At 41.2% G+C, this 13,064-nt stretch overlaps 1 long non-coding RNA gene across 3 annotated transcripts in view; it reads left to right on the plus strand.

Moving 5' to 3' along the window:
* LOC137166567 (uncharacterized) overlaps nt 1–13,064 on the plus strand; it is a 74,623-nt gene that overhangs the window by 45,303 nt on the left and 16,256 nt on the right. Inside the window, exons 3-5 of one of the 3 annotated variants that reach the window (XR_010923730.1) lie at nt 5,373–5,450; nt 6,023–6,091; nt 10,761–10,894. This is a non-coding gene — a long non-coding RNA (uncharacterized lncRNA). Of the gene's footprint in view, nt 1–5,372; nt 5,451–6,022; nt 6,092–6,790; nt 8,180–10,760; nt 10,895–13,064 lie in introns of those variants that run through there. The other 2 variants (XR_010923729.1, XR_010923731.1) reach the window with 2 other exon arrangements.

Here is a 13,064-nt window from a genome sequence, read left to right on the forward strand (position 1 = left end):
CAGGAACAGGAATGTTTGTCATTTATTTCAGCTTAGTTGCTACATTTGTAGATTTGCTTTCTGTGGTTCTGTAATACTTATGGGAACTATGTTAAGCCCTAAGGAACTTGACTAACTTCACAAGATAAGTTTCCACAAGTGCATAGCACATTCTTTGCAACGGGCATCTGACTGTTTCCTTTCTGACCATCTCCGGTACAGAGTTTCCTTTAAGTTTTGTGGAAGATCAAGAAGAAGGAGCAGCCTCTAAAGCTGACAGTGGTTTCGGGGGGGGGGGGGGGGGGGGGAGGGAGGAATATGCCCAATGCAGTGATATTTGTGATTCAGTTGGAGCTTCAAAGGGGAGAAAATGGACTTTGGACTTTTATTGTTGCTTTGTTATATATGACAAAGGCCTAAAGGATTGTGATTTCCCCTGTCTCAGTAAAGGTTGATTTCTGTTTGTTCTCTGAAATCAAGTATGTAAAGTGTGCTCTTCCCTGGTTTTTAAGGAGGCTTGTTGGGAGCCTAAAATGTGAATTATAAGCTTTCTCAGACTTTAAATGAAGGGGTAGGAGGATAGTGAATCCTAAACAATGATGTCTTGTTTTTCAGTTATTTAAGTTAAATAGGCATTGAAAGCTCTTTGTTGTTAACAGTCTGAATACAAATCACTTCCCCTCTCAGTAAATCAGGTTTCACTTCCTTGCTACTTGCTATGCCATAATTAAACTTTACTCCACTTGCTACAGAATCTTTCAGGATAGGCAAGACCTGAATTTCTTGGAGGGGGAACAAGCAGAAAATATTTTTCCCGCCTCCATTTTGTTGTTGTTTGTTTGTTTTTTTTGTACAATGTCTTTCTATATCAGCAAAAGGTCACAAGCCTGGTATTTTTTTCTCTGGAGGATACCTTTCCCATTAAACTAGAGTGATCCACCTTATTTAATAGTCATTTCTTTTTGTTTTAAAAAAACGGTGCAACTGATCCACAAATCCCAAAGGATGTTTTGATGACAGTTTTTACACAAGGTTGCAGAGGGGCACATGTGCAATGAGCAAAATACCATCAGAGACTGAATAAAATGAAAGTGACCCTGGCGGTCATTTCCAGCTTCAGTAAGAGGATATAACAATCTTGGTAGGCTTCCTGTTAGTGTAGTACATGAGTACCTCCCAGGTATTTATCCCCAACACCTCCATAGGGAAGGAAATATTATTTTCATTTTATAGGGGGAACTCAACCAACAGAGAGATTAAGTAACTTGCCAAAGACCCCATAAGTAGCCTGTGGCAGCAATGGGATTTGAATGTAGAATTCCTAACCCTCAGATTAGTGTCTTAACCACAATTACTATTCTTCTTTCCATTGGGTTGCTCAAACTTTCTCACTCTTAACCTCCAGATCACTAGTTTTCTTGAATTCCAGAATTTTTTGTCGCATTCAAACCAAAAAGAATGCTACAAATATATACTTCATTAATTTTCTAAAGTTTAAAGATAGCATTTGTATTCAGTATATCTGAACGACAGTTTCACATTTAAAAATATATTGAAAGCAAGTATGATTTATACGTTCTGTTGCAATATTTCATTAATTGCACATTCCACAATGCTGTATATTCAGTACACCAAATAACTGTAGCTGTTACATTTTGGAAAGTGATCGTTGCAACCAGAAAGGGTAGAAGCAGCTTTTCCTTTGTCTTAGAAAAAAGCAAAGAAATCTTAGATTATGAAAAATATCAGCTTGGACCAGTCACCTGGATTGATATATATTTTAACAAGCTATCACTTCTTGAAGGGCTTCTATGCAACTACTTGTCTCTCTAATTTTCTTGTTTCTTGTTCCTTTTTGGGTATGTCTGTGCTTGGAGCTGGGGGGTGTGGTTTCCAATTCAAGGAGAGATATACCCACCATAGCTCTCATCGAGCTATAGCACTAAAAATAGCATAGCCACAACTATGCAAGTGGCGGGAGATGCTAGCTTCTCTGAGTGCATGCAGGACAGGTATTTGGGGCAGTTAGCCCCTCCTACTGCTGGCACTGCCATAGCTACATTCTATTTTTAGCGTGCTTTCTCGACCAGAGCTAGCATGGGTATGTCTCTTTGAGTGGGAAATTACACCCCGAGTTTCACGTATAGACATACCCTGAGTCTCATTTTCCCCTTTTTCTGTTCCCCCTCTCATGGAAATAGCATTGCAACCCACCTGGATTGAGAAATACTGAGATAGAGCAATGGGCAAGTGTTAAATTAACACCTTCTATATGGAAGATATATGCATCCACCCTTTCTTAGCATGCCACACAGATTTTGGGGGGGGAGAGGCCAGCATTTGGTTCCTGGCCTACTTCTGGAACCACCCAATGATGCACAGTTCTTTGTTCAGGATTTGTTGCAAAGTCCCAGCTGGGTCCTAAAACACTCTTGTTTCACACCATTTGTCACTGAGGAAAAAAACAGGTTGGAATCCCCTAATGTAAAATAACAAAGGTGGTGTTTTATTTCAATATGGGAAATACAAGCTATGTACAATTGTTTTGGGGTTTGTTTGTTTTTTTTAGAGTGGGAGAGAATCCACAGACCAAATAATAAATAACCACATTTGCATTCTTTGCATGTTAACACATATGTCATTATTTGGAGTTTCCTGGAGCTCTAAAATAGATACTCTTGAATGTACATAATGTGAAGAAAGTCAACAATAACTGGATTAATGTGGCTGTTAAAAATTCTTAGAGCTTAGTTTTGCCCAGTGGTATCCTTGGTTTCTTTTTCCTCCCCCCAGCTAGCAGAAGTAGGTGATGCCTGCAGAAGACAAGGTGTCTGGTATTACAGCTGCAAATCATGCTGTAAGTCTGTCAGACATGATCTGAATGAATAGCAGTTCTCTTAAAAACAAAACTAAGAGAGACATTTTCAAAGCATTACGTAGTCTGGGGAGTTTTGGCCGACGCACAAAATCAAGGTCCTGACCAGTTGTGGGGGTTAAAGATATCCGTGATACATTTCGCAACACTAGAGGTGTTAAGCTCTACGTGCTGCTATATGCCAAGTTGGGTAACTACATTCTGCAGAGCTACAGTAAATGCAGTTGGATGTGGTATTTCTTCTCCTAACCTGTGTTGAGTGGTGTTAAAGAGCTGCCACATCCAAGCCCAAATGTGGCAGCATTTAAGTTCTAGTCTTATAAACTTTCAGAAAAGGTGCAGGAATTGCCTAGAGGGCACCTGTTTGTTTTTACTCCCTTCTACCTATCTCCCATGGCATTTTACGAGCCTCTTGCTGCTCACCCTTCGCTCACAACATTCCCGCTGCTCCCATCCCTAACAACTTCTTTTAAAAATAAAGAAATGCTCCTGTGTGCCTTGGCTCCCGAAGGGCTGCCCCTGACAGAGAAGAGAGGGGGAGTTCCCAAGCGTGACTTCAGTGTTTGCATGTTCCTTAGCACTGGCTCTGCTGCATTCTATTGTAGTGGATGAAGTGAAGTTTGTTTATTTGGTATGTTTGTAAGTCAGGAAAGAGCTCTGTGATCCTTCAGATGTAAGATGTTATTATTTAGCAGCACAAACGCCCATTAGTCAATGGAAGCTGTACGTTTTATAGCCCCGAGGAGCTATTTGATATCTTGCTCCTAATTTGCAAGTATGTGAAGCAAATCCCCATTCTTGGTGAACAGTTCTTTTAACAAGAATCCCCTGCCACGAAAATAGATGCAATAACATGTGATAGACCGTACAGTGGATTACATCCATGACAAGGACTTTGAGTGAGTGCTATGATTCACAGGTCAAAAATAATGTGCTGCATTTAAACAATGTTTTGCTCTGTGATACAAACTGACAAAAGCCAGTAAAATTTAAAGGGACCCTGTCAAAGCGGGACTAAAATTAAACCTACCAGCTGTGTTTTGGTGAGTGGGTGTGCATGGTCATGTGATGTGGCCCCTCTGCTCTGCTTGCCTGCTTTGTTTCTTGTGAACAGTCAGGTTATGGTAATATTTAAGCATTCTGCTGTCTCGTCAAGTAATATATGGGAGTAGGATTCTCCTATTTAAATATCCTGCCTGGTTTTGAGAAAGGAACAGAAACCAAGTGGAGGAAAGCATCATGCTCACAAACTCATGACCTTTATTTATTATGTGCATTAAAGTGGTGCCTAGATGTCCCAGGTGTGAGTAGGGTCCGACTATGCTAGGCACTGCCCAAAGACTGCCCATGTCCCAAAGGGCTTGCAGTCTAAATAGACAAAAAGGTGGGAGGGGAAACCGGCACAGAGAGAGAGGGCGTGACTTGCCCAAGGTCATCGAGCAGGTGAATGGCAGGGCTGGTAAAGAAATCCAGGTCTCCTGTGTCTTAATCCAGTGCCCTGTCCATAGTACTGTACTGCCTCTTTGAGGTGTGGAGGATCATGTAGAAAATTCATACTTTGGGTTTGTCTCTGCTGTTGTTGGGTCACCATGATGCGTAATTTCAACAAAGACTGTGTGTTAGCCCCCTTTGGTGGAACAGGCAGGTTTAGTCAAGGACCCGGAGGGCAGTATGACAGAAAATATGTATGCGTTTAAAAGAGAGGGTAAATGTTCGGGCCTGTCCACTGAAAAAATGTACCTGGCACCATCAGATCCATAATGGCACCCACATTTCAAAAGTGATTTAAGCTGGGTGTTCCAACGCCTGCTCTGTTACACTTATGTAGTTATACAAGCAGAGATGCTCCACATTTATATTGGGCAAAACTGAGAGCAGAATTTGGCCTATTATGCTTTTGTGCTTCCGTGGTATTAACCGGGGTTCTTCACCGACACAAACGATGGGTAAGTGGGTTCCAATGGTCTCTTCTGTTCCTGTGAGCGCAGGGCTTGCTGCAGCCAAATCAGGGGAAAATCAGATGTGAGAAGGGGAGGTGTCCTGGGCAGAGAGGAAAGAGGGAAAGAGTACCCTTTGCTAGCTGGGGACCTGCAGGATGCAACCTCTGTATTTCAGCAAGAGACAAAGGATTTCTGCACAGAAAGATGATTGCCACACACTCCCTGATGTAGCAAAAGCAGACTATACCCCACCCAACACCCTGCTTTTTACACAAACACAAGAGGCTTCTCTTAGTGCATCCAGTTATTTAGGAAATACATATTGCACGAGATTATAGGCCTGATCCCAGGCTTGCCTACACTGGTGTAAATGACAGGTAACTCCAATGAAGTTGCATCAGCGTTAGAGAAGAATCAAGACCAATCAGCGCAGCCTTTTATTTAGGAAAAATCCACTGATTTGGTGACTCATCCTGCTAAAAAACAGTATATATTTATTCATCATACCATACCTGAGGGACTCTTGGGGCTGCCCAGGATGGTATTTAAACAGTTCTTCATATCATACATTCTTACAGACCTATATTGCAGCAATATTGTGTACAGAAATTCATTGGCAAGCCTGAGGATGGAGTTGATCCCACCAGCTGTATCAGGTATATATTCCTTTTCCTTATAGTGCATTTCTACACTGTTTTCCTTACATTTCTATGCTGTATTCCCGTTTGTAATAGAGGCTTACATTGAAGCTGTGTTTCCATCAAACCTCCATACCTTAGCCAAATTCATGTCTGGTATAAGCACCTACAATTGTGCCAACTTATATCTGGGCTGAATTTGGCTCCTTGTCGCCTTGAAGCAAATATGGACTTTATCCTTTTGTAATAAGAGACTTCTTCTGGCCCTGTGCCCCTGCTACCTGTGCGTGGAGGGATATTTATGCGTATATACTGTTGTTGCCCCTTTGCTGAGCAGTTTCACAATTCAGGTCCTTCCAGGTCTGCTTCCCCATGTGGACCGAAATCGGTGAAGCGGAGTCACACATTTCCTTAGTGTAATTTGTTCATTTAGAAAATGTAAACGATTCCTGTTTCCTCAAACATATAACAAAGAGGAAACTCCCTCTTGCAGAAAACTCAGGTAAGGCACCTCTGCCCTGTCCCTAGAAGTAAATGTCTTGTGCCTCTGTCTCTTTCACTGTTTCACAATGTTTCTCTTCTCACCCCAGGCCTCTGAGTTTTACACCTTGGAAACCCTTAGTCCAAGATTGCTCATGGGGACCACTTGGCTTAAAAAGGTGAGCTTGGGCTTCCACCTGCCCTTCGTGCAGCTGCTCTATGACACAAAGGAACCTCAGAGCTTCACCTACTAGGCCAAAGGAGAGAGCTTTCACTCCCATAATACCCTGAACAGCTGTGTCCACTTACTGCTAGAGCTGTGCAGAGAATGGAAATTCTGTTCTGTGAAGGATTTCAAAGTTTCAGAATTTGTTTTTGTTCTGATTTGGAACAAAAGCCCAAAATTTAGAAATTCTCCACACAAGAAAACTCAGGAAAAAATAAATCTTTCGGCTCAATTGAAACATTTCAATTTTGACCTTTTAAAAATTGTATATTGCATTATAATACAAAATCAAAAGAATTTGAAAGAAAAAAGTGTTTCAAAATCAAAAATCAAAATCTTTGTTCCAATTTTTTTTCTATATGAAATTTCAGCAAAATCTACACAATTACACAAACTATTTCAATTTTGACAAAACCATATACTGTGACAGAAAATAGCTCATCTCAATTTTTTTGATCAGCTTTAATTATTTGCATGATATCTTTAGTCTTCTTTTTGTGACATTTCACTGTGGGTGCTTATCCATCAACTCTTCATGAACAAACCATTTCTACTTTTACCATAACAATGTAAATAAACATATTTGAAATATGCTGCTTATAATGGAAGATTTACAGTGTTGCTTGCTATCTAGGATCTGATTTTTTTCCAGAATATTCTTCTACATGGATTTAGGCATGTGCGAGGATTTAGAAGACAATGATGACCCAAGGCTGAAGAGACCATGTAGAATTAAGAGGAAACAAACAAAAAGTCATCCAGGCATCTCTGCTGTCCAGCACTAGAGAATATTCTCCTTCCCTTACGTGCACCACATTGGTTGCGCTTATATGACAGTGCTGCCCAAAGACATGTTGCATTAGCCAGAATAAACAAGGCAGTTTCCAAGACATCTTTTTTAAAAATCGCAAGCATTGCATACACATGCCCCATGTGATCTTATTCCAGGCAACTAAGACATAGCCAGAGGCAAAAAATAATTCCATAACGTTTCCATCAGCAATTGCAGCAGCTTGTCCACTACTGATCAGCCTTAATTGGTTGTGCCACCAGAGAAAACAGAGCTAAGCAAATGTTGCAAAATAATGGTTGGTGAAAATAAATGCCAATTTTTACCTGAATTTGTTGAACTGTTTCACCTGCTGCTTCTGTTTGCGTTCTGCAAATGGGTTGACTGGCAGACAAGTCATGGAATCAGAAAACTTCAAGCAAATGTTAGAGAATAATCATAAAAAGCAAATTTTGAATTCATAATAAACAAGTATTTTCACTAGAAACCTGAGTCAGTCATCCAATCAAGGAACAGAAAGATACCGACACAGCTTGAATTTTGAATATTAAATACTTGCAATGAACTGCTCATGCACAATCTACAGACCAAGACTTATGCACAGAAATTATTTGATGAATTATTTGAAACAATGCTTCTGAGAAGGCTGTGATTTGCTAATAGACAATCTGCAAACAGAGAAAGGGACAAATATGACAATTTATTCAATCAGTTATAAATTATTCACCTAGTTCTAGTTTGAATAGTAAGAGATATAGTCTTTATCTCTAACAACTAATAGATCAGCATGCACCTCCGAACTTTTAGCGCACAGCAGCAGAGTCCATACAGACAGTTGATACGCAGCACAACAGCATGGGGTAAATTTACACTCCAGCTTGCCAGACAGTGAGTGTTCATTTAGATAAGCTTTAGGATAAAAAGTGCATATTTAAAATGTGCTAGCTAACATGATTCAAACCCCCTAGTGCCGACAGGGCAAGTTGTATTTTAATATGTGTTAGATGATCATGGTGAATCATACAGAGGAACCTAGACAAGCCCATACATGGCTCTAAAGTTACTTACTTTTTCTTTTGGTGTCACAGACCACTATAATTCATGGGGGAACATTCTCTACATGATACCAACACATACCAGCCTAGTTCCATCTGTGATGTCAATAATACTAAATGTAGCTAATCTAAAAATATTTTAAAAGCACCTTAATTAGAGAGCTAAGTAAATAAATGTTAGTGTGTTTATACTTATTGTGGACTTTTATTACTTGCAGCATTAACTGCGTGGTTAAGTGAGAAATGCATATTTTGGCACACAGCACTTGTGAAAATGCTTGTTAATACCGCTTTATGCCACCATCTCATAAATAGCGTAGTAATAACAGTATATACAATACATGTGCCAAAACATGCATTTAAGGGGGACTCCTAGCAAGTTAACTTTGACACCATATTTGTATTTAAAAATCAAACTTTCATAAAATCTAAACCCCGTAGAAATGTTTCTACAAAGGGACAGTTGGACCTTCCTCTCCCATCATCATCATCCCTCATTGCCAGACTGGTATGATTGTTGATATGAATTTTTATAATCTTCTTCCTTAGCAGTTTGTATTTTGTTATGAATTGTCATAACAAATTATGAAATGCAAAATGAAAACAAACTGTGTCCACAATTTGTTTTAAATTCAAATGTAAACAGCTGTTTCAAAATACATTCCCCTGTAATGTTGGGAGTAGAACCCCACATTGAAACTGACTAAAAACAAAAGTGAAATTGGCTTCCTAGCCCAAGCTGAAAGAGATGCTCAAAGTAAACAAAGAGCATAAATGTGACAAGACAAATGGATTAAAAAATTCTTTCCCTTGTACTGATAGAAACTCAGACCCTTAAAATGAGTATACCCTTGTTTAAACCATATGATTTTAAAAGGTACATTGTTCCTTTAATCAAGTAATATATATTATAACAGCAGGGGTATCTGAAGGAATGAGGCAAGACCCCATTTATCTAAAAATTAAACACACTTTAATGCTGTCAAAGCCGTAACAAAGCAGTGCCAATAGAGCTGGGAACCGTGACATTGGGGAGGCTGGGGCCCAGGAGTCCAGACTGGAGCATGTCAGTCTGGGCCACTGTGGGGAGCCCCAGACCCTCCACCTGCCCTGGGCGGCGTACCCCGGAGGGCAGGGACATGGGCCAGGGGCCGCTGTCAGGTATCCCAGCCCCCCGCCCAGGCTTACTTCTCTGCTGCTGGAGTTGGGTGACCAGCCAGCAGCTGCCACTCTCTCTGCCCTGCCTTCAGATCAGAGCTGGGTGGCTGAAGAGCAACAGCTGCTATGGGGTGACTACAGGGGTAGGGGGGAGGCAAATTTTGAGCCCTTACAAGTCCCCCCACCCAGCACTGCCTCTGCTGTCAGAGACAGGATATTGGACTAGATGGACATTGGGTCTGCTCCAGATTGACCATTTCTGTGTTCCTCTGTTGAATTAGAGCCAGTCACCCTGGCAGCAGGAACACAAGGTAAGAACAAGAGGGCGCCTAAAGTGGTTTGAGAATGCCCCATAATTGTGCCCTATGGAATTCTGTGAAATGGGCAGGGCCCTACCCCACTGTTGTTTATGAAAAGGAATGGTGAAACATTAGTCTGCTGACTGTGAGCTATTGTCCTTTCTCCTCTTGATGGAGGAGAGAATCCTAACCTGGCTAAAATAATGCTTAGCTTCAACCACTGTTTTGGAAATAACCATGATGACCTATCCAGCTATTATCCAGACTCATAATCCTCCTTTTTTAGACAAAGTGATCAAGAAGGTGGCTGAGCAATTCTAGGAGTTTCTGAGAATAAAAGCATCTCCTGCCCCCCCATAATTTTCAATCCAGTGTCAAGGCCCCATGCAGCAGGCAAGTGGCTCTGGTGCATGTGCGATATATGATCCTGTCCAAGTAATAACTGTCAATACTGACCATGACAGAGATATTTGCAGCTGTTTTAAAATCTGCTGACCGTGAGTTATTGCTGTCTTGACCGTGTGATGCATCTGAACTCTCCTCTGCTATGTCCTGCAAAGACAGTGAGATGGGCCCAGTAGTCTAACAGGTCGTTTCCATCTCTAATTGTGTGATCCTGCTAACATTTAATGTCATTCCACTCACGCGTTAGGTGGATCCTGCACAGATTTCTGTGGAGTTTTGCCCAACTTCTTTACCTGCGTAAGGGTTGCAGGAGTTGTTCGTTCTTTCCGCACAGTGGGACCTTGCCCAACTCCCATAACAGCTGGTGGGATTCTTTCCAGCGACGTAAGTGTGAGAATTGAAGAAGCCTGATTTAGACCTTGCCTACACACGCAGTCGCGGGTAGGGGATGTGTAGCTACATGTCACAGTGAAAGGCAGGCTGCATCCACACTCACTGCACAGTGTAGGTACAAGTGGCAGTGAAAGGCTCTGGCACAGAGGAGAGAACTGAACTCGCTTCTGTCAGAGCCTTCCCTGGCTGCCTCCCTCCTGCCAGAGCCTTTCCCTGCTGCTGGCGTCTTTCCCTGCGGTGGGGAAAGGCTCCAGCAGCAGATAGTCAGGAGGACACTACACTGCTAAAAATAGAAGTGTTTGCATGGGAGACACGGCTTAGGCATGTAGAAAGCAGTGTAGGGTACATATCCTAGGGTTCAGCTACGTAGTGCATTCTACGGTATTCGCCTAAGCCATGCTCACCATCCACACTGTTCTTTATATCTGAATGAGCAGGGCATGCAGTGGCTGTATTCTACCTGCCACCATAAGTGTGGACGTCCTCTTAGAGTAAACGAAACCTCTCTTTGAACTTGCACAGGAAAACAAGGCTTCCAAAGTGAATACTGGAGTTATCTTTATACCGGAGAGGAAGGCTTGTCCAGTGGTTAGAGCACCAGCCTGGGACTTGGGAGATCTGGGTTTCTCAACCACAGACTTCCTGTGGGACCTGGGGTAAGTCAGTCTCTCTCTACCCCCATTTCCCATCTCATGATTACAGCCTCACAGGGGCGTTGTGAGGAGAATACATTAAAGTCTGGAAGGTGCTCAGATACTGTGACATGGAGGGTCATATACCTTTATAAGTCATATAATGGGGGGGTCATACATTTCCCCAAGATACTTAAAGCCTCTGGTCCTTATTATGAAGCTGTGGTCACCAGTATTTCAGTTTTAAAAAGCAAAGTTTATTCTGGAGTTTTGAGAAACCAAAGAAAAAGATTATTTAACCAGGAATCTTTATTATTTGCCCAGCTCTGTAGCTTTACATCAGCCCCACTGATTTAATTGAAAACTTATGAATGAAATATTTGTTCCCATGGTGATTTCTTGAATGCCAGCTAGAAACAAGTTAATAGGGTGGACAGAGATACTTCTGAAAAATGGGCATCTATAAAGGAAATAATGACAGAGCCTTAATGACTAAATGGGCCAGGATAATAAAAGATGTGTTGTGAACTCCTCTTTGTTTTGGGCCACATTACAGTAGGGTTTTTTTCACTGATAGAAATGCCTCATTATCTATAGTTGGAATTTTACATAACCACAGTACTGGGGGGTGGGAGGGAAGGTTGACTATACATCTAGCAGCATAGCTAAACTGTATTGAAATGTCCAGAAAAAAATAATGCAACATTTTCCAAAGCATAATCTCTTCCATCTCCTTCTAAAGTACCAGCTGGAGCCAAAAGAAAAATAAAATGGAACTATCCTCGTTTCCTCAAACACTCTCTTTTCTCCTCCCCCCACCTTCTCTTCCTGAGCAAGTACCAGGAGAATAGGGAATTAGCTTTTCTCGGTCTCAAACACAGGTGTCAGTCCAGGGCGTAAGTTTTTTCTTCTGTACATTTTGTTCTCTGGGTTAAAAAGCAGGATGTGAAGTTGGTCCCCTGGAGGTCTGCGATGAGCAGAGGTGGAAGTAGGTGATTAATAATTACTTGCTGGTTTCAGCTGTTTTTTGTATTTTTGCTTCTGAATGAATTACTGGAGACCTGAGAGATGTTATAATACTGGAGACCTGCTGAAGAGAGTACAGGGTTGGCACTTGATTTAGGAGAGAATTGACACTGTATTCCAAGGCCTAGTTGAATGAGCCTTTCGAAGCCAGTTGGATCCTTTCTAAATGCAGAGTGTTCTTTGTTCTCATAAGTTTTAATTTAACGTATTTTATATAAATGTAAACCTGAAAATGCTTTTTATACCCCAAACTCCTCTGTAGCTCAATAGAACAGTCAATTGCCTCATACAAAAATGTATCCAAGCTGTCAATTAAGAGCAGATAGGAGTTCAATGGCATCCTCATTTTCTCAGCAGAAGAGCATGATGCATGGACAATGGGGAGGGATGTGGTATAATGACTAATGAGAGGAAGAGCTGCAATTCTGGATCTCCTATTTGGTTCATAGAGAACCGTGTCTGCTAACTGCTTGAAAGAAGAAAATGTCTTTTTGGTCTCATTATTGTTAAGGATCTCAGTTCAGCAATAAATTTTGCGTTGGCATTGGTTTTCTCCCTCTTCTCTAGTTTTAACCTGCACTATGAAAAAAATCCATTTAAACTAGAGATGGGTCTGAACTAAAACATTGGATCAGAACACCTGTGAACTTTGGAATAGTTTGGATGTGTGATTTAAAAAAAAAAATCATCTGACTTTAACATAGCCTCAGTTTGTGCTTGTGAAATAGTGTGTGTGTGTGTGTGGGGGGGTGGTTTTTGGAGCACTATCACGTGTGCGCATAGAACTTACCCCAGTATTTGCAACACCAGTGACAGCGCTCCAAAACTTTGTGCACAAGTGACTGCCTCTGTAAAGCTGGGAAACATTGGATGTGTGCAGGCCTCAGGGAAAAAAAAAATCAAAGAATCAATCATCCTTGTGATTGTTCTTGCTTTAAAACCATTTACAATGATCATGAGATTATAAATAAGAGTCGATGTGGTGTTTCATTAATTGAAGAAAACAAAATTATCCAAATACCAATACCTGGCTGTTAATTTCCCTTGGAAGTGAAATGTGAAGTTTTCTACCTGGAAAGACAGTAATGCTTTTATTTTGTAGTTGTTGTTTTACATTCTCCTGGCACCATGGACCTTTCCAGACCAACACACATGGCTGTCTAAGCAT

The sequence above is a fragment of the Emydura macquarii genome, unplaced genomic scaffold (assembly GCF_026122565.2).
Source record: "Emydura macquarii macquarii isolate MOO-44397 ecotype Brisbane River unplaced genomic scaffold, CSIRO-AGI_Emac_v2 contig_2890, whole genome shotgun sequence".
NCBI classification, from domain to species: Eukaryota; Metazoa; Chordata; order Testudines; family Chelidae; genus Emydura; species Emydura macquarii.